The sequence below is a fragment of the Oryctolagus cuniculus genome, chromosome 11 (genome assembly GCF_051225735.1).
Source record: "Oryctolagus cuniculus isolate XC-2025 breed Fujian yellow rabbit chromosome 11, ASM5122573v1, whole genome shotgun sequence".
In the NCBI taxonomy this organism is placed as follows: domain Eukaryota; kingdom Metazoa; phylum Chordata; class Mammalia; order Lagomorpha; family Leporidae; genus Oryctolagus; species Oryctolagus cuniculus.
In genome coordinates this window covers 97,918,088-97,937,785 of record NC_142877.1, presented here as the reverse complement: position 1 = coordinate 97,937,785, position 19,698 = coordinate 97,918,088, and the positions used below count along the sequence as shown (strand labels likewise).

Genomic DNA, 19,698 nt, shown 5'->3' with positions numbered 1-19,698 from the left:
TTTGTTATATTCAAGATTTCATTATTTATTTGAAAGAGTTACAGAGAGAGAGGAAGAGATACATACACACACACACACACACACACACACATATACATTCAATCCGCTGGGACACTCCCCAAATGGCTGCAAGGACCAGGCTGGGCCAGGCAGAGGCCAGGAGCCAGGAACTCCATCCAGGTCTCTCTCGTGGGTGCAGGGGCCCAAGCACTCGGGCCATCCTCCGCTGCTCTCCCAGGAGTATTAGCAGGGAGACGAAGTAGAGCAGCCAGGGCTTGAACCGGTGCCCATATGGGATGCTGGCACTGAAGGCGGCAGTTTAACCTGCTGTGGCCCACAATTTCCTTTACAGTTGTGTCATTACGATTTCAGAAAGGAGAAGAGATAAAAGTCTATTTTCAACCCATTTTCCATAGCCCTCAAGTCTTTGAGGAATCAAAGGAGCTGTGCAGGGAAGCAGAGGGGAGCCTGTCTTCTACAATCCCTGAGCCAAAACGACTGAGGCAGAAATTAAATCCGCAAATCTTAATAACTTTTTGAGCACTTAGAAACCTCATGTATGTCTCTGCGCGAAGTGTCTTCATTCTCAAACAAGTCATCAGTCCGGTGCTCAGGGTGAGTCCCTGGCCTGTGGTCCCTGAGAAGACCGGGCAGGGCTGGGCGGCCTCTGTGAGGGGCGCACTCTCAACACGGCGGCCCGGTGCGCGCCGCCGCAGGGTCGGGCCCGGGGGCTCCCGGCGGGGCCCAGCTCCTGGTCGGGACTGGCGGCGTGGTGCGGCAGGCCGCTGGTTATTTTTCACTTTTGCCCTTGTCTTCCTTTGCTCTCTGCCGGGTGCGAGGCCGAGAGTCGCAGCTCCACAGCGCTCTGCCCGCTGCACCAGCGCTCTCTCCTGTTTTCCGCTGCCGCCATGAGGCCAAAGCCAAAACGAGGAGAAAGGCGCGCGTGAGCCAGTCATCTGGAAATGGCATCCCGGGAGAGCCAGTGGCTGCCTTGAGGTAACACGTCTTGACGTCTGGGGGCCCGGAACGCGCCGTCTGTTCAGAGAATGTTCTGTGAATGTCCCCAGACAGCGTCCCCACGCACCTCTCTCTGCCTCTCTTCACACCCGGACGACTCAGGCTGTAAATGATGGCGCCAGGGGCAGAGCCAGGCCTTGGGAAAGCTAAGGCTCATGCAGCCTGGGAGGAGGGAAGCTCTTCCCTTAGGAAAAAGGCTAAAGAATGAATACGAAATTAAGTATGAAATTGAAATTTCATAAAATGAGAAAAGAAATTACAGCAGCAGTTTAAAAGCTGATACACACTACAAAAATCCAGAAAAAAGTATCATTTCACTCCTTGATTCCTCTCTTTAATAAGTGTATCTATTTTTTAAGCTGCATACCTCTATATTTCTTCATATGACAGCTTTTATAATACCACTTCCTGTAGAAAGGTAATTCAGTCTCTCCTGTAGCATGATTGAATTTTTTTCTATGAAACATTTATTTCCTTTGAAACCTCCAGAACATACCAGAAAATCTTTATAGACAGGGGTAGAATGGGGTGAGAGAAAAATAAAGAACAAAAAATCCAATTCAAATTCAACATATGAAAAAAAATCTGCTACTAACTTCAGCCATCCGATAGGACAACCTCAAATTCAATAGATTTGTTTTGCAGAATTTTTTTAGATATATCTGAAAACAAAACCAGAAATCAGAATTTACACTTGTCAATGTACGTAATTAGGTCCTCAGATGATTACAATGATCTGAAGACTGAGGAGACAACTTAAAAAAATTTTATTTAGGGCCGGCACCGGGGCTCACTAGGCTAATCCTCCGCCTAGCGGCGCCGGCACACTGGGTTCTAGTCCCGGTCGGGGTGCCAGATTCTGTCCCGGTTGCCCCTCTTCCAGGCCAGCTCTCTGCTGTGGCCAGGGAGTGCAGTGGAGGATGGCCCAGGCGCTTGGGCCCTGCACCCCATGGGAGACCAGGAAAAGCACCTGGCTCCTGGCTCCTGCCATCGGATCAGCGCGGTGCGCCGGCCGCAGCGCGCCAGACGCGGCGGCCATTGGAGGGTGAACCAACGGCAAAGGAAGACCTTTCTCTCTGTCTCTCTCTCTCACTGTCCACTCTGCCTGTCAAAAAAATAAATAAAAAATAAATAAATAAAAAAAAAAATTTTATTTATTTATGTGAAAGTCGGAGCTACAGAGGAGAGGCAGAGAGAGAGAGAGAGAGAGAGAGAGGAGAGCACACTTCCATCTGCTTGTCCACTCTCTAAATGGCCCAATGGCCAAGGCTGAGCCAGGCTGAAGCCAGGAGCTAGGAACTCTATCCAGATCTCCCATGTGGGTTGCAGAGACCCACATATTTGGACTACCCTCAGCTGCTTTCTCGGGCATATTAGCAGGGATCAGGATGGGAAGTGGAGCAGCTGGGGCTGGAACCTGTGCTCATATGAGATGCCAGCATTTCAGGTGATGGCTTAAACCACTGCACAACAACGCTGGCCCCAGGATATTCATTTTTGGTTTTGTTTGTTTGCTTGTTTTGTTTCAATTTATTTATTTCCAAGGCAAAGTCAGCAACAATGCGAGTGAGTAATCTTATTGCTTTTTATTTTCAAAGATTTATTTGTTTGAAAGGCAAAGTTACAAAGAGAGAGGGAGACAGAGACAGAGGGATCTTCTATCCACTGCTTCACTGACCCAAATGGCCACAATGGCTGGAGCTGGGCCAATCCGAAGCCCGGAGCCAGGAGCTTCTTCCAAGTCTCCCATGTGGGTGCAGAGGCCCAAGCACTTGTGCCATCTTCCGCTGCTTTCCCAGGTGGATTAGCAGGGAGCTGGATTGAAAGTGGAGCAGCCAGGACTCAAACCTGTGCCCATAAAGTATGCCTACACCACAGGCAGCAGCTTTACCCGTTACACTACAGTGCTGGCCCCAGGATATTCTTTTCTTTTTTTTTTTTTTTTGACAGGCAGAGTGGACAGTGAGAGAGAGAGAGAGAGAGAGAGAGAGAGAAAGGTCTTCATTTTTGCTGTTGGTTCACCCTCCAATGACCGCCGCGGCCGGCACGCTGTGGTCAGCGCACCGCACTGATCCGAAGCCAGGAGCCAGGTGCTTCTCCTGGTCTCCCATGGGGTGCAGGGCCCAAGGACTTGGGCCATCCTCCACTGTACTCCCGGGCCATAGCAGAGAGCTGGCCTGGAAGAGGGGCAACCGGGACAGAATCCGGTGCCCCGACCGGGACTAGAACCCGGTGTGCCGGCGCCGCTAGGTGGAGGATTAGCCTAGTGAGCCGCGGCGCCAGCCGATATTCATTCTTAATGCATGGTTCTTGGAAGGCTGTGCTCAGGGGAGAGGCCCACACAGATCCTGAAGCCGACTCAGGACCACTTGAGCAGGGAATTCTATGTATTCAAAGTACAGGCAAGAACTGGGAATTGAACAGTTCAAGGCAGACCTAGCCCCTTGATCCTGTGGACTTCTCATTCTGAACAGAGGCTGTGGCAGGAAGAGAGCCAGAGTCAGGAGCCTCCATTGCCCAGGTCCAAGGTCAATGCTGATGCCCAACTCAACTTCCCTTTGACCTGCTCTCCAAAACACCCACAGCCACTCCAATTGCACCCAACATGGGGAAAGGTGAAGCCATTTGAAACATGTTACTGGGCCCGTCCCATGACCTCGGAAGGAGTCTGCACACGCGAGAGGTGTGAAGTTTAAGATCTTTGATCTCCAAGTTGGCCTGCCCCTTTGAAGTAGCAGTCATCCAGGGATCTGGCATACTGAATGCACACGAGCCCCCCAGGTTGGACCTCAGCGTTCAAGGCTTGTCCTTATTCAGAAGGAAGGGTGTGAGGGGGTCCCTGTGCTGAGCCTGGGCCTGCCTTCTCAGAATCATTCCACTCCTTCCCCTTGCTCTACTCAGTGGGTGCAGGAAGCCAACGCCCACCTACAGGAGAACTCCCTGGTCTGCCGAGGCCTCTTGTCCGTGGCCCTAGCTCTGCCTGGACAGACCTCTCTGCTTCACGTCTTGCTTGGGTGACCCTGGTCCTGGGTTCCAGCGGTCATCACCACTTCCTCCCTCTGCACTTAGCTCTGCCGTTATGCAGCACAGTTCCCTGAGTTAAGTTCTCTCCGCTTAAACAGGCTTCTGTTTTCCTGGGCACACGCCTCGAGGCCTCCCTCAAAGCATCTGCTGCTTTTCTTTTGCCTATCAGAACCAATCCAGAGTGATTTCTCTCCCATCTCCCCATCATGACTCCTAACTCATTGATTTCAGTTCAGAACTTCAAGTTTTCACAGAGTACTTCTTAATTAACAGACTATTTTATTTTATAATGAGGTCCACCCACGATTATAATATGAGCAAAAGAAAATGCATAGCTTTCTTTTCCGAAATAAAAATAGACCACTCAGTACAATCCAATTCCTGCTATTTGGATTGCATTGTTATAAAAATGCATTTAATTTAATATTACCATAAATAAAAAATGTAGATGAATTTAAACCTGATTAAAAAGTGACAACTTTTGGGACTCTTCTTAATTCCCTGTTGGGCAAAATGGAGTTCTATTTAAGCTTTCCTGTTTTTTTTTTTTTTTTCCAGCATAAAAATAATTAAATTAAATTTTTGGAGTGTCAAAGGGACAAATCAAAGAAAATATATTTGGCTTTCTTTATGTTGTGAGATATTTCACTTCTTAGGGCTACCAAAGCAAAATGGAGCGACTTAAAATAACACACAATTATTGTCTCAGTTCTGGAGGCTGGAAGTCCAGCCTGGAGGTGTGGGCAGGGCCCGGGGAAGGCACCAGGGAAGGAATGGGTCTGCGCCTCTCTTCCGGCATCTGGTAGCTCCAGGCATTCCTTGGCTTGTAGGTGCATCACTGCAGTCCTCCATCTTTGCAGAGGTGTCTCCCTGTGTCTTGACATGTCTTCCCTCTCAGTGTCCACATTTTCACTTTGCGTGTTGGATGGGGGCCCACTCTACTGACCTTACCTATGGAAAGTGATAAGGTCACATCCTTGGGATTTCTGTTTGAATGAATAATCTTTAGTGGACTTGGTCAACAGATACCTATTTAGGCCTCAGGTGATCACTGACGTCATAAATAAGAGTGTCAATTGTTAAATCAACAACAGGAGTCACTGTGCACTTGCTCCTCATGGAGCACCTCTGTCCTCAATGTGTTGTCCTGCCCCTGTGATCCCCTCTCATCCCAAGGCTTCCAATTTGTACCTCAGCCCTGGCCTCTCCCTTGAGAAGCAAACTTTCCTGTCTAACTACTGAATTCATGCTACCACCCGCGTCTCTCTGGGCACCTCAGACTCAGTCTGTGAAATCTGTTTATCCCAGGCTTCTCCATGGCATGAAATGGCCCCGTGTTTGCCCAGGTAGTTGCTCAAACTTGAGATTCAAGATTTAACTCCTCCTCTACTCTTCCCTTCCAGTTATGAACCCTTCCCTGACTCCTCCTGGTCTTGCAACCAAAGTGTATCTTCCATCCTTGCATTTCTCCCCACGTCCACCACCACCCTCTTAGACAACTGCAACAGTCTCCTGAGTGGTCTCTCCATGTATTCTCATCCACCTCTTCTCCACCCAATAACCTTAATTTGCCCAGATTTATCACTCAGTAGAACCCAAACTTCTTACCATGCCTTGGAAGGTCTTTCATAATCTGTCTCCTACCTGTCTTTTATTCTCACCACCAGCCTTCCTTATGTCCCTTGAACACACCCTTCCCTTTCCACCCTGAATCCTTGCTACTTGCTGTTCTCCTCATCTAGAACCCTCTCCCATATTCCTAGATTCCTTCTCACTCTTCAGGACTCAGTTCACAGAGATTTCTTCCTGGTCTATTCTATCTAAAGGGGGCTTCTGCTATATTACTCTGTATCTTGTCACCTTGTTTACTTCCATTGGAGCATCATGGGGATATGAAAGTATGTCTGCTTATATAGATTGTCTACACTTTGTTCATTGCTTTTGTCTCCAAACACCACTCACCCACAAGTTAGGAGCCTGTTTATAATGTTTGTCACGCAGTATGATGCTTTAGGGTGATTTCCGAATACCCACCATCCGTCAAGCAGTAATGCTCCTGAATCCATCCTTCTTTGTTTACATTTCATATTTAATCTCCCCAACAATCCCATCGTGGTGGAATTTCTATCCCCATGTACCGGGATACTGTATTAGGGAGGGTTAGATGACTGGCCCAAGGCCACATGCTCACTACATTGTGATGGATTAGCATTTGAGCCCATACCTGCCTTCTTTCCATGGTGCTACATGGCACTGCCCCTGGTCCTTAGAGGAACCAAAGGGAGCATAGAAAAATCTAACTTACAATACTACTTCTTTTCTGACTTTACATAACCAACTTCAAATATCAACCCTTTCAGGGCCAGCATTGTGGTGTAGTAGGTTAAGCCTCTGTCTGCAACACTGGTATCCCATATAGGTGCTGGTTTGAGTCCTGGCTGCTCCTCCTCTTCTTCTTCTCCTTCTCCTTCTCCTTCTCCTTCTTCTCCTTTTTTTTTTTTTTTTTGACAGGCAGAGTTAGACAGTGAGAGAGAGAGAGACGGAGAGAAAGGTCTTCCTTTTTCCATTGGTTCATCCTCCCAAGTGGCCACTGTGGCTGGTGTGTTGCAGCCAGCGCGCTGCACTGATGCGAAGGCAGGAGCCAGGTGCTTCTCCTGGTCTCCCATGCAGGTGCAGGGCCCAAGGACCTGGGCCATCCTCCACTGCACTCCCAGGCCACAGCAGAAAGCTGGACTGGAAGAGGGGCAACCGGAACAGAATCCGGCGCCCCGACCAGGACTAGAACCCAGTGTGCCGGAGCCACAGGTGGAGGATTAGCCTAGTGAGCCACAGCACCAGCCTGCTCCACTTCTGACCCAGCTTCCTGCTAATACACCTGGGAAAGCAGTGGAAGATGACCCAAGTACTTGGACCCCTGCCACCCACATGGGAGACCTGGAAGAAGCTCCTGGTGCCTGCCTTCAGCATGGCCCAGTCCTGGCTGTTGCAGCCATTTGGAAAGTGAACCAATGGATGGAAGGTTCTTCCCCCCGCCTCTCCTCCTTTTTCTGTAAGTCTGACATTCAAATAAATAAATAATCTTTTAAATAATCAACCCTTTGGTAATTTGGTAGACAAATATTTATTGGCCCATGATCCTCTCATTTGGGAAATCATTTTCTCCTTGCCGTAGGGAAACTGCTTAGCCATATGATGAAAGGGGCATGAACACAGCTCCATCCTCCTTTTTATTCGAAATCTTTTATGTAATAAATATAAATTGCCTAGGTACAGCTTTAGGAATATAATGGTTCTTCCCCCCTTACCCTCCCTCCTACCTCCACTCCCATCCTATTCTTCGTTAAGATTCAGAAGATCAACTCTATACTAAGTAAAGATTTCAACAGTTTGCACCCACACAGACACACAAAGTATAAAGTACTGTTTGAAAACAAGTTTTATAGTTAATTCTCATAGTACAACTCATTAAGGAGAGAAGTCCTACACGGAGAGCAAGTGCACAGTGACTCCTGTTGTTGATTTAACAATTGACATTCTTATTTGTGATGTGAGTGATCACCTGAGGCTCTTGTCATGAGCTGCCAAGGCTATGGAAGCCTTTTGGGTCCACAAACTCCGTCAGTATTTAGACAGGGCCATAAGCAAAGTGGAAGTTCTCTCCTCCCTTCAGAAGAAGGAATATCCTTATTTGATCGCCCCTTCTTTCCACTGATATCTCACTCACAGAAATCCTTCATGTAGATCATTTTTTTGCCACAGTGCCTTGACTTTCCATGCTGGAAATGCTTTCATGGGCTTTAAGGGCTGATTCTGAGGCCAGAGTGCTGTTTAGATCATTTGTCATTCTGTGAGTCTGCTGTGTGTCCTGCTTCCCATGTTGGGTAGTTCTCTCCTTTTAAAATCTATCACTTACTATTAGCAGACACTTGGTCTTATTTGTGTGATCCCTTTGACACTTAATCCTATCTCTGTGATCAGTTATGAAGTTAAACTGATCACTTTAACTAGTGAGATGGCATTGGGGCCTGCCAACTTAATGGGATTTGTAGCTATTGTGAATGGGATTGATCTTAAAAGTTCTTTCTCAGCCATGGCTTTGTCTCTGTATCTATAAAGGCTGTTGATTTTTGTGTATTTATTTTATAATCCTGCTACTTAACCAAACTGTTCTGTGACTTCCATTAGTCTCTTAGTGGAATTCTTTGGATCCCTTATATAAAAAATCATGTTGTCTGCAAATAGGGATCGCTTGACTTCTTCCTTCCCAAGTTGTATCCCTTTGATTTCTTTTTCTTGCCTAATGCCTCTGACTAAAATTTCTAGTACTATATTGAACAGCAATGGTAATAATGGGCATCCCTGTCTGGTAGTGGATCTCAGTGGGAATGCGTCCAGCTTTTCCCCATTGAATAGGATGCTGGCCATGGGTTTGTCATAAATTGCCTTGATTGTGTTGAGGAATGTTCCTTCTATATCCAATTTGCTAAGAGTTTTCATCATGAAGGGGTGTTATATTTTATCAAATGTTTTCTCTGCATCTATTGAGATAATCATATAGTTTTTATTTAGAAATGTGTTAATGTGGCATATCACAATGATTTGTGAATGTTGAACCATCCCTGCATACCAGGGATAAATCCCACTTGGTCTGGGTGGGTGATCTTTCTGATGTGTTGTTGAATTCTATTGGCTAGAATTTTGTTGAAGATTTTTGCATGTATGTTCATCAGGGAAATTGGTCTGTAATTCTCTTTCTCTGTTGCATCTTTTTCAGGTTGAGAAATTAAGGTGATGTGGGGCCGGCGCTGTAGCTCAGCAGGTTAACACCCTGGCCTGAAGCGCTGGCATCCCATATGGGCGCCAGTTCGAGACCTGGCTGCTCCACTTCCCATCCAGCTCTCTGCTGTGGCCTGGGAAAGCAGTGGAGGATGGCCCAGGTTCTTGGGCCCCTGCACCTGTGTGGAAGATCTGGAAGAAGCTCCTGGCTCCTGGCTTCGGATTGGCTCAGCTCCGGCCATTGCGGCCATCTGGAGAGTGAATCAGCGGATGGAAGACTTCATTCTCTGCCTCTCCTCTCTCTGTGTAACTCTGACTTTGAAATAAAATAAATCTTTAAAAATAAAAAGACTATAACAGCAGTTTAAAAAAAAAGAAATTAAGGTGATGCTGGCTTCATAGGATTTCCTCCCTTTAAATTGTTTTGAATAGTTTGAGAAGAATTGGAGTTAGTTCTTCTTTAAATGTCTGTTAGAATTCAGCAGTGAGGCCGGCACAGCGGCTTAATAAGCTAATCCTCCACCTTGCGGCGCCGGCACCCCGGGTTCTAGTCCCGGTCGGGGCACCGGATTCTGTCCCGGTTGCCCCTCTTCCAGGCCAGCTCTCTGCTGTGGCCAGGGAGTGCAGTGGAGGATGGCCCAAGTCCTTGGGCCCTGCACCCCATGGGAGACCAGGAAAAGCACCTGGCTCCAGCCTTCGGATCAGCGCGGTGTGCCAGTCGCAGCGTGCCAGCCGCAGCGGCCATTGGCGGGTGAACCAACGGCAAAGGAAGACCTTTCTCTCTGTCTCTCTCTCTCACTGTCTAACTCTGCCTGTCCAAAAAAAAAAAAAAAAAAAAAAAAAAAGAATTCAGCAGTGAATCCATCCAGTCCTTGGCTTTTCTTTGTTGGGAGGACCTTTATTACTGATTTGATTTCTGTCTTGGTTATGGGTCTGTTTAGGTTTTCTGTGTCTTCATGGCTCAGTTAGGTAGGTTGTATGTGTCAAGTTCTAGTCTCTGCTGTCCTTTTCTGATCCAGCTCTCTGCTGTGGCCTGGGAAGGCAGTGGAGGATGGCCCAAGTCTTTGGGCCCCTGCACCCGCATGGGAAACCGGGAGGAAGCACCTGGCTCCTGGCTTTGGATTGGGGCAGCTCCAGCCGTTGCGGCCATTTGGGGAATGAACCAATGGAGGGAAGACCTTTTTCTCTGAGTCTCTCTCTCTCACTGTCTGTAACTCTGCCTGTCAAATAAATAAAATCTTTTTTTAAAAAAATAGGCTTGTGTGGAGAAAGTCATACCAGTGACTGTCCCACCCAGAAAGTTGCAGTAGCCAATGGCTGTGGCTGGCCCCTTTTCCTCAAGGTGCGACCAATTCGCTGGGGGTCAGGCAGAGGCTCGGCTGCAGCTGGAGTCCCTACCCTGGCCAAGCTTGGTCTCCTGCCCGCTCCTCCTCCCCTCCTCCTCTCTCCCCTGGGTGCCTGCCTTCGCCGAGTCACGTGTGCACCAGGCTCTGCCTTGGGTCCAGCTCTAAAACAGTGAGTAACTCTGACTCTCTACAGCTAACGTTCTGGTTCATGCAGCAAACGTGCTGTACGCACTCTGTCCGTAGCGTAGATTCAAGTTGAAGGGTCAGTTTGCGCATGTTTAACCACATGTGTAATCAATTGTTAACTATATCAGAGTGGTTTTTTAAATCTTTAAATATTGAAACCATAGTGACTGGGATTATGAGAGAGAATAAGAATATATTTGAAGGCAAAACCTTTGACCCACTTGGATAATATTTATTGTTCCTTATGTTTTCTGAAGTCTCTTGAGGTGTAATTATTTTCTAATTCCTTTCCTCATTTCATTGTGAAGAGAAATCCAAGCCCAGCATTTGGAATTCTCCATGTATTTCGGCTGAGATTATCTCATCTCCAGTTTGATGATTAAATTCCAGTGAGCATGTTGTCTACAGTCTCTTATAGTTTCAGTAACAGAAAAAATCAAAATACTTCCACACTGACACAATTATACTAAATGTATTAGTATAGGAACAATTATAATAAAATGATGGTAAAATGTTCAGGTGCACCCAGCATCAGCCATGGAATAATACTTCCCTTCTGCCATAGTTAACTACTTTCTAGAGGTAAAGACCCGGATACCACCAAGTCTTGTTTTCTCCATGCTTAGACTCTAAGGATTGTGGTTGTTCTCTCCATCACGTCTGTAAACCCTAACTGGCTTCAAGCAGGAGGGCCAAGATCCACGCTCAGAATCCCGGGTTTCAGAAATCCTTCCTAGCCTGGGCAGCAGCTCAGATTCCTGCGTTTGCTCGGGCATGGACTTGACCGCTCTGTTCGTGTCATTGATCTGTTCAGCAGGACCCTGTCCTCAGTCCCTCTGTATTCCATTGTGCTCCACTGGCTTGTTAAGAGTGAACACTGTGGGCCCTGTGGTTTGAAAATAAACTCTCATACTCCCGGGCTGGCATTGGGCTCTTCTGTCCAAACAGAAGAGCTGGGAGATGATTGGACACAGGTTTATTTAATACTTTTTTTTTAATTCGTTTACTTATATGAAAGGCAGAGAGCGAGAGGGAGAGAGCAACATCTTCCGTCCACTGGTACACCCCCCAAATGCTGGCAACAGCAGGACTAGACCAGGCTGAAGCCAGGAGCCCAGAATTCAAAGTCCCACCTGGGCCGATATCTGCTGTTTCTAAGGTGCAGTAGCAGGAAGCTGGATCAGGTAAGCAGAGTAACTGGGCCTGGAACCGGCACTCCTAAATTGGTTTCAGGTGTCCCGAGAAGCGGCTTCAACTGCTGTGCCAGCAGGGCTGGCCCTGCTTGTTTTCTTGCGTTAGATTGCTCCTCTTTTCCTGAAAGCTCGGGGTACTGCTCAGAAACCTTCTTAATTAGCACCGCTTAGGGCCACAAGAGGAGGGATTGGGAGAAGGGAAATATGGGAGAGGAACAGATTGAAGAAGAGGAAGGAGGAGAAAGCAAGGCTGTTGGTTTTGAGTTCTGATCTGACCTGTTATAATTTTGCAAGTGCTGTTGCATTTCTCCCAGTGTGCCTGGTTTGAATCCCAGCTCTTCTGCTTTTTATCCAGCTCTATGCTAATGAGCATCCTGGAAGAGAGCAGGTGATGGCTAACACACTCGGGTCCCTGCCGCCCACATTGGAGACCCAGATGAAGTTCTGGGCTCCTGCGTTCAGCTTGGCCCAGCTCTGGCCGTTGAAGGCATCTCTATCTCTCTGCTTTTCAAATAAAACAAAAATAAATAATTTTTAAAAAAGAAAAGTTTAGTACCTTGCCCAAGATCATGCAGCTAGTAACTGACATAAATAGGAATATAACCCAGGTATCACTCAGAAGGGAGCGAAATGTATAGAAATCAAATTATGAGATTATGTTATTTTTCTTATATTTGAGGCTTTTTTTGTGTTGTTTTGCATCTGGGTAATTTTCTTAGAATGAAAGGATATTATATTCTGTAATTTTTAATATTTTCCCAAAAATGATAATAGCAGAATACATATGCTTTAATACTCAAATTTCCCAACATGATCAAACCAAGAACCGTGTTCGCAAAATCATTTGAGAGTTTCAACAGTTTTCCCAAAAACCTCTCCTAAGCCTCTGATATTCAAATAATTTTCTCTTGAAGTGCTGTGCAGTTGACTTAATTGTATTTGTATTGTAGACTCAGACCATTAGCAAGAGACTGCTCTGAGCAAGCAGGGTATACAAGGACAAGCACTGGCACTATGAGAGCCGTCTCATTAGAGTGGGGACTCATTTGATAATATTAGTGATATTTTCATCTTAAGATGACCTTTTCTTGCCCATGCACCCTGGCAACTGCAGGGATTTGGGTCATAAAGGCTGACATAATGACAACCGCCTGGCACCACGCACGTATTAACTGTGCTGCCTTTTTCAGAGACTGGCCTCAGCTTAGCGGATTAGATGAGGGCGTTCGGTGAGTCACTGAGGCAGACAGACTCTCGGGGGGCCCACAATGATCCCTGTGCCTGGTGTTCATGCTCTTGATTGTTTCTCCCTGCTTTGGGGGGGGGGGGCCGTGAATTGCTTTGAAGCAGCAGGCGATGGGACAAATGCGAGTGTACGTGTGCTACAGAAGATCGCGACGTCATCCTTGCTAACAGCCTCCTCCTTGCTGGCCTTGATAAAGGAAGTCTGGTTGCTGTGAGTTGGGGAGACCTGTGTGGTCGGGACTGAGGGTGGTCTTCAAGAAACCAGGGCCCTCAGTGCAATAAGTCACGAGGAACTGCACTCTGCCAGCAGTCGTGACAGTGCTGGAGTGGGCCCTTCCCCAGTCGAACCTTGAGATGAGACTGCAGCCTGAACAGACTGGGATTGACCCTGGGGACAGAGGTGGGGCAGAGGGAGATCTTCCATCCTCTGGTTCACTCCCCATCCTCTGGTTCACTCCCCAGATGGCAGAGCTGCATCGATCCGAAGCCAGGAGCTTCCTTTGGGTCTCCCACGTGGGTGCAGGGGCCCAAGGACTTCGGCCATCTTCTACTGCTTTCCCAGGCCATAGCAGAGAGCTGGAGCAGAAGTGGAGCAGCCGGGTCTTGAACCAGTGCCCACATGGGATGCCAGCAGTGCAGGCAGTGGCTTTACTCACTACGCCACAGTGCTGGCCCCATGAACATACTACCTTTAAGCCATGCAACTTCCTGAGGCTTGAGATGATGCCACTATTCCCTGTAAAAACAAGAACATGCTCACCCTAGCCTCAAAAAACACATACCCAAAGTCTGGGTGGCTCCTGAATCTGGTTTCAAGTCCAGGATTTCTGGGTGGTGGTGGTTCCTCCAAAAGCTTAATAACAAGCCCGTCATGTTATTCTATCACCTCTGGACTAGCTGTAAGGTTAATCATCATCGATATAGACTATATCATTTATACACACAGACACACACACACACACACACAGTCTGCTATATTAGATAGAAGGAGAAAATTCAAGGAAATTAAATAGAAAAATTAACTGCATGTAAATGTACTTGATACAGCAAGGAAGATCATATTAGCAAACACTGCCTTCCAGGTTGATTTATCTATGACGGGTCCTCAACACTTTCAAGGAAAATGTGTACTATAAAAACAGCTAGGCATGGGTTTCACAATGGTTTGCTGCAAAATAAACAGTTCTCTCTTTTTTTAAAAAAGATTTATTTATTTACTTGAAAGGCAGAGTTACAGAGAGAAAGAGAGAGAGGTCGAGAGAGAGAGAGAGAGCTTCCATCCGCTGATTCACTCCTCAAATGGCTGCAATGGCTGGAACTGGGCTGATCTGAAGGCAGGAGCCAAGAGCTTCTTCCAGGTCTCCCACATGGGTGCAGGGGCCCAAGGACTTGGGCCATCTTCTACTGCTTTCCCAGGCCATAACAGAGAGTTGGATTGGAAATGGAGCAGCCAGGACTCGAATGGGCGCCCATATGGGATGCTGACACTGCAGGCGGTGACTTTACCTGCTACGCCACAGCGCTGTCCCCCAAAATAAACATTTTCTTAATTCCATTTTTCCACGAGCTTTTGGAAGTATCTGCAGATATGTTAATTCATTTAATATTTTATGGTAAGCATACTAAACAGGAACTATCATCATCTTTCTTTTTGTTTTAAACTAAGGTGAAATTGAGCCAGACAGAAATTAAGAAACTGGCTCCAAGTGTTCAGCGGTAAACCTTGGGTTTGAACCCATACAGCCTGGCTTCACCTTCTGTGCACTTGACCTCTTCACGATGCCCCTTTCCAATGTGAACAGCTACTACATCCTTATATCCACGATAGCCACAAAGACATATTTGTTTTTTGTTTGTTTGTTTGTTTGTTTTGACAGAGTGGACAGTGAGAGGGAGAGACAGAGAGAAAGGTCTTTTCCGTTGGTTCACCCTCCAATGGCCGTTGCGGCCGGCACACCGCGTTGATCCGAAGCCAGGAGCCAGGTGCTTCTCCTGGTCTCCCATGCGGGTGCAGGGCCCAAGCACCTGGGCCATCCTCCACTGCACTCCCTGGCCACAGCAGAGAGCTGGCCTGGAAGAGGGGCAACCGGGACAGAATCCGGCGCCCCGACCGGGACTAGAACCCAGTGTGCCGGCGCCGCAAGGCAGAGGATTAGCCTAGTGAGCCACGGCACGGCCATATCTGTTTTTTTTTTTTAATATTTTTTGAAAACCTGTATTATTAAAAATTTATTTGAGAAAAAGACAGCAAGATCAGGATAGTCATTCACTTCACAAAAGTCTACAACAGCTAAAACTGGGCCAGCCCAAAGCCAGGAGACCAGAGCTCCATCTGGGTCTCCCACATGGGTGGCAGGAACCCAAAAACGTGAGCCCATTACCTGCTACTTCCCAGGGTGGACTTTAGCAGAAAGCTAGAATCAGAAGCAGCACTGGGGCCCAGGCGCTGTGACGTGAGGTGTGGGTGTCCTGAGCAGTGTTTGACCTGCTGTGCCATAGACTGCCCCGCAGTTGGTGACACTAGCATCCTGCTGGTACCTTGTGGCCACAGCCGGCATCTCAGCTGCCCCGCAAGCTGTACTGAGTGCACCTGACAGCGGGGCTGGGCTTGGATCTGCTCTGACTGCTTCGTCCACTTGAGCAAATTGCTAAACTTCTTTGTGCCCCATTTTTCTCGTCTGTAAACGAGAACAGTCATAGTTACTATGTCATAGGATTCTGTAGAAATGAATTAATGTATATAATGCACCTGATTACTTCAGTGTGGAAAGACAGTTCCAGAGGCTTCCACTTGACCCTTCCTGTCATACTAATGTCCAGCTCACGGGGCAGGAAAGCACTTTGAATATTCTGCCAGTATTTTGCTTACAACTGAGCCCTCAGGAACTGAAGAAGTGACAGCAGGGATGGGTGGGAGCCCACGGGCATTCCTGCATGTGGCCCCCATGTGAGTGAGCCCCACTCTCGCTCACTGTCCATGGACTTCCCTACAGTGCCAGAAGACCACAGATGCCACGTGGGGCCTACATGAGCTAGGAGGTAACAGTAATCCTGCAAGCTCTGTAAGTCCTTTCTCCCGGGCCCTATTGCCCCAGAACGTGATTCCAGGTGCCTTCCTTAAAGGACGGGAAGAGGACATTGCTGGAATCCGTGATGGCTGTGCAGGGTGGTTCCTCTGAACATCTGGTCTCTGGGTTGGCAAAGTGACTGCGGTCTTGGGATTGAGTGAAGGGCTACGCTCCCATCACTGTGACCAGTCAGTCCTCTGTTCCCCAGGCTTAGGTTTTGTTGGTGTTGTACAAACTAAGCCAGCCTTTAGTGCCCACGTACTTGTATTTCTGCTCTAAAAATCTATTAGGCATTCACAAATAAACCTTAGAGCCAACTCCTTCTGATACACATACCTGCACCTGCTGTCTTGTTCAGGCATCAGGACGCACTTGCCTCTCAGGGTCAAAGCCGACATTTACCACTCCAGGAAGGCTTTCTTCCGATGAGGCATCTCCCACTCTCTGACCTACAGAGGGCATTCGCCTCTCAAGAATGCTGACACTCTCCCCTCGTGTGTGTGTGTGTGTGTGTGTGTGTGTGTGTGTGTTCTGGCGGTGGGTAAGGCCATGCTAGGATCTGCCTCTGGTTGTGGGTCTGGAGTCTACGAGCAGAAGTGTGGGCAGATCCCGAGGAGACCCTCTTGGAGGGCGAGCATGCGGTGAACTCCTCACAGGGTCTTTTAGCAAGACAGGACCAGTTGCATCAGTGGGAGAAAGGGCTGCGTTTGGTGGGCCAGCTCTGTAAGTTCTAGAGGTTTAGGTTCTTAGGGTTATCTGGTACCTCCGAAATATCTCCATCCAGTACCAGGAGGAAGAGTCAGTTTGTCTCAGTTGAAGTCCTGAAAACCCTGTGAATTCAGTCTGTTGTGTAATCCATCCGTCTTCAGGCTCCGTCTCTGCCTCTACAGCTCAGTCTCATTAAACCTGAGCCTGCGTGAGCTAAGGGCGTTTTAGGAAAGTTACAGGATCTGCCTCATCCAATGAGCGTGCTTTGGAGGGAGAATGCAAATCCCTGGCCTTGTTCTCTGTAAACGCTCATGTACTCAGGCAGGGGGCTCGCCCCATTGCCTTTGGAATCCTCCCCAAGCCGTCCACCAGAGCCTGGCTTTCCATAGCTCCATGCTGCGTGGCTCCAGGTGGTCATTCTGTGCTTGGCCACTGGGTGCCATGGACAACTACAAACACAAGTCACGCCATAATCAAGATGTGCAATTCGGGACATGCTCAAGCTGACTTACCTCAAACGGTAGAGTTAGAAACATACCAGGGGATTCCAATTCAATCCCATCAAGGTGGCATGTACCAATGCCATCTCACTAGTCCCAGTGATCAATTTCTGTTCACAATTGATCATAATGATAGGACTAAGAACCAAAGGGATCACAGAAACAAGAATAGTGTCTGCAAATACTAGCTGATAGAATAAAATAGGGAGAGAATGATCCAACATGGGAAGTGAGATACACAGCAGACCCATAGAATGGCAGATGTCCTAAACAGCACTCTGGCCTCAGAATCAGCCCTTAAGGCATGCGGATCCGGCTGAAAAGCCCATGAGAGTATTTCAGGCATGGAAAGCCAAGACACTCTGGGGGAAAAAAAAACCTAAATGAAAGATCTCCGCGAGTGAGATCCCAGTGGAAAGAATGGGTCATCAAAGAAGGAGGTACCTTTCTCTGAAGGGAGGAAAGAACTTCCACTTTGACCATGGCCTTGTCTAAAAATTATCAGAGTCAGTGAACTCAGGGGGCTTCCATAGCCTTGGCAGCTCATGACAAGAGCCTAGGTTGATTACTGATGTGATAAACAAGAGTGTCAATTTGTTAAGACAACAACAGGAGTCACTGTGCACTTACTCCTCATGTAGGATCTTTGTCCTTAGTGTGCTGTACATTGAGATCTAATGCTATAACTAGTACTCAAACAGTATTTTTCACTTTATGTTTCTGTGTGGGAACAAACTGTTGAAATCTTTACTTAATGTATGCTAAACTGATCTTCTGTATATAAAGAGAAACGAAAATGCAACTTGATGTGAATGGAAGGAGAGAGGGCATAGGAAAGGGGAGGGTTGCGGGTGGGAGGAATGTTATGGGGGGAAGCCATTGTAATCCATATTCTGTACTTTGGAAATTTATATTCATTAAATAAAAGTTTAAAAAATGCAATTTTAATTTTGTCTCCAACTTTTTTTTTAAGATTCTTTTTTTATTTATTTGAGAGGTAGAGTTACAGTGAGACAGAGAAAGAGGTCTTCCATCCTCTGGTTCACTCCCCAGTTAGCTGCAATGTCTGGAGCTGCGCTGAGCCAAAGCCAGGAGCCAGGAGCTTCTTCCGGGTCTTCCCACATGGGTGTAGGGGCCCAAAGACTTGGGCTATCTTCTACTGCTTTCCCAGGCATTAGCAGGGAGCTGGATCAGAAGTACAGTGGCTGGGTCTCAAACCGGTGCCCATAAAGGATGCTGGCACTGCAGGCGATGGCTTTACCCACTACGCCACAGTGCTGGTCCCTGGGCACCTTTTGAATTGTGTAGGCTTATATGTAATACCTCTTCAAAATACAAATGAAGAAATTCAAAATACAAATGAAGAAAATTTAAGCAGACTTTTTTCTATGTTTTTTTTTTTTTTTTTTTTTTTTTTTTTTTTTTTTTTTTTTTTTTTTACAGGCAGAGTGGACAGTGAGAGAGACAGACAGAAAGGTCTTCCTTTACCGTTGGTTCACCCCTCAGTGGCTGCTGCGGCTGGGGCACCGCGCTGATCCAAAACCAGGAGCCAGGTACTTCTCCTGGTCTCCCATGGGGTGCAGGGCCCAAGCACTTGGGCCATCCTCCACTGCACTCCCTGGCCACAGCAGAGAGCTGGACTGGAAGAGGGGTAACCAGGACAGAATCCAGCACCCTAACCGGGACTAAAACCCAGTGTGCTGGCGCTGCAGGCAGAGGATTAGCCTATTGAGCCGCGGCGCTGGCCTATGGCTCTTCTTTTGTGCCATTTTTCTTTTTCTCAATCTTCTTGGCCTGTTGGAGTCATCTAAGGTCTTGTGTTGTCATTGTCCTTTTATGCCAACAATTGTTTTGATTGATGTTTTGATAGTCTTTGCTCATTTGATCCTTGTTTGTAAAGATAAATGAGGTAATACAAAGTACTTGATAGTGCTTGGCAATGGACCACATGAGCTACTGGCTAGGTGTCCTTCCATTCCTCCTGTCTTACTGCCTATAGTTATTGTTCAAGTACTGATTGCCCAGAACTCATTGAGGATGGAGTGAGTGCATGTGACGGGTCTTCCAGCACATGCCCCACATCTTAAATGTGGGTTAATAGTAGAAACCAAGCCAATTAGACTTGCCTTCTAGGCAAGGGGTTAGGTTCTTCAAACATAAGATCATACATAGTTATGATTGGAGTTGGTACCCAAACATCCCAGAGACATACACACTAGCTACAAAAGGAAGGTGGAGGGCCGGCGCCGTGGCTCAATAGGCTAATCCTCCACCTTGCGGCGCTGGCACACCGGGTTCTAGTCCCGGTCGGGGCGCCGGATTCTGTCCCGGTTGCCCCTCTTCCAGGCCAGCTCTCTGCTATGGCCAGGGAGTACAGTGGAGGATGGCCCAGGTGCTTGGGCCCTGTACCCCATGGGAGACCAGGAAAAGCACCTGGATCCTGGCTCCTGCCATCGGATCAGCGCGGTGCGCCGGCTGCACCGGTGGCCATTGGAGGGTGAACCAACGGCAAAAGGAAGACCTTTCTCTCTCTGTCTCTCTCTCTCACTGTCCACTCTGCCTGTCAAAAAAATAAAAAAAAAAAAAAACAAAAAAAAACAAAAGGAAGGTGGTAGGAAACAGGGAGGCGGTATAG

At 47.5% G+C, this 19,698-nt stretch overlaps 1 long non-coding RNA gene across 1 annotated transcript; it reads left to right on the top strand.

Annotated features, from left to right (window-relative positions):
• Nucleotides 1-381: 381 nt before the first annotated feature.
• On the top strand, nucleotides 382-9,166 carry LOC149123580 (uncharacterized). Its single transcript, XR_016216934.1, has 2 exons — nucleotides 382-996; nucleotides 8,816-9,166. It is a non-coding gene; the product is annotated as an uncharacterized LOC149123580 (long non-coding RNA).
• The last annotated feature ends 10,532 nt before the right edge of the window (nucleotides 9,167-19,698 follow it).